At 35.3% G+C, this 4,070-nt stretch overlaps 1 pseudogene; it reads left to right on the plus strand.

Annotated features, from left to right (window-relative positions):
- Positions 1-3,046: 3,046 nt before the first annotated feature.
- Positions 3,047-3,839, plus strand: LOC100712738 (nucleoporin NUP35-like; annotated as a pseudogene).
- The last annotated feature ends 231 nt before the right edge of the window (positions 3,840-4,070 follow it).

A 4,070-nucleotide genomic window follows, 5' to 3' on the forward strand; every position in this document is an offset into this window, starting at 1 on the left:
AACCTACCAATGAAGAAAACTCCAAGTTCTGATGAGTTCACAGCAAAATTCTTCAGGAAAACTGGAGAGATCTAATGCCACTATTCCTCAAACTCTTTAATGAAACTGAAAGAGCAAGCATACTCCCAAAATCATTCCTGAAAGCAAGCATTGCTCTGATAACAAAACTAGAGAAACAGCCAACTGAAAAAGAGAACTCAGGTCAATCTCCCTGCTGAACATCAACACAAAAATTCTCAAGACACTGGCACAAACAGGACAAAGCCAATCAAGAAGATTACACATCATGACCAAGTAGGATTCATACCAGAAATGCATAAATGCTTCAATATATGCAATTAATAGCATATTAATGTATTATAACATATTAACAAAGCCAAGGGCAAAAACTATATTATCTCAGTAGATGTAGAGAAGGTATTTGGCAAAGCTATTCATGACAAAAACTACATAAAATTAGAATATATAGTCTTTATCTCAATCTGATAAAAGCCATGTATGATAAACCAATAGCAAACATTATATAAAATGGTCAAAACCCTAAAGCATGCACTCTAAAATCAGAAAAGAAGCAAGGATATCCAGTATCACCACTCTTATTCAGTATAGATCTAGAACCATTAGACAGAGAAATTGGATATGAGAAATAAATTATAGGAGCATGGATAGGAAAGAAAGCTTAAATTATAATTATTTGAACATGTCATATTAGTTGTCTTGTTGCTCATCGCTGAGACAAAATACATGATGCATCAAGTTGGGAAAGGAAAGGTTTATTTCTTACAGTTTTTGGAGGTTTCAGTGCATACTCAGTTGGCTCCAAGGCAGGGTGGCATGGTGGAGCCATAGTTCATGGCAGCTGCAAATAGCAAGGCAGAAACCAGTAAGAAAGTGAGACATACCTTCTTCCTGCCATTACATTACATTCTGGCTCCACCCCTGACACTGACACCATCAATCCAAGCTCTTGACAATGAACCTATCACAAATGCATAATGCAAATGCATGAGGCCTGGGGGCCACCAACATAAACCATGACATTAGTCTACATAAAAGACCCTAAAAACCCCACTAAAATCTTCTAAATTCAATTACCAAATTCAATAGCATAGCTGGATACAAAGTCAATACTCAAAAATCAGTAGCTTTACTGTTCATAGATAAATTCACTGAGAGAAAAATTAGGGAAACCAATTTTGCATAAAAGCACTGAAAAAATGAAATACTAAGAAATCAATCTAATGAAGGAAGTAAAAGACTTTCACATTAAAAACTAGCATACTCCAAAAGAGAAAATGAAAAAAGATATCAGAAAATGGAAAAATATCCCTTTTTGTTGGGTAGGAAGAATAAATATAGTAAAGAAGGCCATACTTCCAAAATTGATATGCAGATTTAATGCCATCTCAAGCAAAATACCAATAGTGTACATCAAAGAATTAGAGAAAAATATTCTAAAATTCATTTGGTTTCAAAAGAGACCTGGACTAGCATAAGCAACTTTGAGCAAGAAAGGCAAGGCAGAGGTTATCACAATCCCTGATTTGAAATTCAACTATAAAGCTACTGTGATAAACAGCCAAGGTACTTGCAGAAAACTAGACCTGAGGATCAATGTAACAGATTAGAAGATGCAAAAATAACACACACTCAGCCACCTTATCTTCAGCAAAGGCACCAAAGATATTAATTTGAAGAAAGCCTCTTTAGAAAATAGCCAGGGAAAATTTGACTATCCACATTCTAAATATTTTAAATTAGAACTGTATCTCTCACCATGCACTAAACTAATATCAAAATGGTCCAAGATCTAAATAGTAAAACAGAAGCACTAAATCTTCTGGAAAATAGAATGGGCACAACTCTCAAAGACAACATAGGCTAAGATTTATGAACAAAACTCCAATCGCATGGAAACTTTCATAAAGAATTGACACCTGGGATATCACCATTTAAGCAGTTGGGATACTGTCATATCCCAAACACTTAGGATTCCTATCATCATATTAAACAGGTTTTGCAGATGGGGATATAGCTCATTGGCACAAGCACTTGCCTATCAAACACAAAATTGTGAGTTCAATTCTGGTACCAAAAAAAAAAAAAAAAAAAAAAAAAAAAGGTTTTGCACAGCAAAATAAATAATAAATCACCAAAAAAGAGAGAAGACAACTCAGTGTCTGAAAATACTTCTCTCTTGTTCTCTTCTTCTCTTTTGTTCCTCAGACAAAATCATATCTAGAATATATAAAGAACTAAAAAAAATCAGACCCCTAAATTCAAAGACCCAATCCAAAAAATGTGCATCTGAGGTGAATAGACACTTACCAGATGAAGAAGTACAAACAGAAAATAAATATATGAAAAAATATTCAACATCACTGGTTATTCAAGTGATGTGAATCAAAACAATGCCAACATTCCATCTCACTTCAGCAAGAATGGCAATCAAGAAATTAACCCAGAGCAAATGCTGGAAGAGGCTGCATGGAGAAAGGAACACTTCTCTCCTATTGATGGGCGTGTGGACTGGTGCAGTCAACGTGGAAATCAGAGTGGGCATTCCTCAAAAAACTAAAACTGGGGTTCTGAGGAGTTTCCTTCTTGATCTTTCCTAAAAGAATTATAAGGATCATATCACAGAAATATATGCACATATGTTTATAGCTGCAGAATTTGTAATAGCTAAATATTGGAAATAGCATAAATGCCCATCAAACAATGAATAAAAAAAGATGTGTTCCTTTCTGTAATAAAATAATTGTTTTCTATAAAGAAGGATAAGCACCTTCAGAGCATACACTTAAGTAAAGTAAATTGGACCTCCATGTTTAAATATATCATTTTTTCCTCTGGTGTGAGAAAAATGAAAGTGTAAATAAGGATGAAAACATATAATCAATATTGTGAAACAAATAAAATGTTCAAATGGGCAGGGGAGCTAGGAAAGGGAGAAAAAGGAAGGGAAAAAAGTAAATAGAAGGGAAAATGGAAACAAAGCTGTTGTAATTAGGGAGGGCAAAGGAGATGAAGGGAAGTGAGGGGGATGGGCAAAAAGAAGAATCAAACGGTACAATGGTCAAATGATGGCATTGGATCAATATCTCTATCTTCAAGAAGACAGACAAATATTTTAGTAATGCCCTCTTGTTGGAATTATAACCTGGAACAGGGCAAAGTGTGTTTAGTCCAGCAAATATTGATCAACCAAGAAAGACAACACTATTTCCTGCCTAGTTGGATCCTTTCTATACTCCGACTTCTATTCTCTGACCTCAGAAGATCACTTTGATGACACTTGGGTGACTGTGTTGGGTTCCCATAAGCATCTGATTCCTATATATTACTACAACTTGCACAGCATGGAAATATCTTAAAACATGTGATGTCAAACACAGAAAATTGGATGTATATTCATTATCTAAACTGTAGGACTGACAAGCATTAAGCAAAGATGGGAGAATAATTGGAGAATCCATAATGATTGGTATAAAATTAGGTATGACAAAAAGTGTTATGGAAAACAGAGACAGAGATGCTTTGTCACCTTCATTTCTAGCTTTTACACCTCCAATCAAAAATGTAGTTATACCAGCACAGCCTGGAAGTACTTGTAGGGTTTATACCGTGAGATCTCTTGCTACAGCATACAAAGCTTACGCTAGTGCCTGCTAGGTTATTTCTGATAGACAAATGCCAAAAAAGATGAAAATCTTGCGTGCAAAGCAATGGAATGCATGTTTGTCTGTAGTGTAATAGGAATTAAGAACTCATCTGCCACGGAGGAGACTGCTACATCAAAAGAAGTTCCCTCGATACTGCCAGTTTCCTTCAATTAGCTGTATAACCACTCATGGCAGAGTTGGCAAGCTTCTCAAACAAAGCCTTTCCCTTAAAGGATATAGCCTGTTACTACTTGCATTATATATTTTGATCAAAACTAAAAACCCCTGTAGATTGGATTTTGTTTATGCAGTAGTGCATGCTGACACACAAAAGAACATTATTATGAATTAAATGACTGAACTTGTGTACAAGCTTCATAGTTTTTTGCGAGAAGGTGGGTGAAT

Source organism: Cavia porcellus, unplaced genomic scaffold (assembly GCF_034190915.1).
Source record: "Cavia porcellus strain 051 isolate PalLab524CR breed Dunkin Hartley unplaced genomic scaffold, mCavPor4.1 scaffold_24, whole genome shotgun sequence".
In the NCBI taxonomy this organism is placed as follows: Eukaryota; Metazoa; Chordata; class Mammalia; order Rodentia; family Caviidae; genus Cavia; species Cavia porcellus.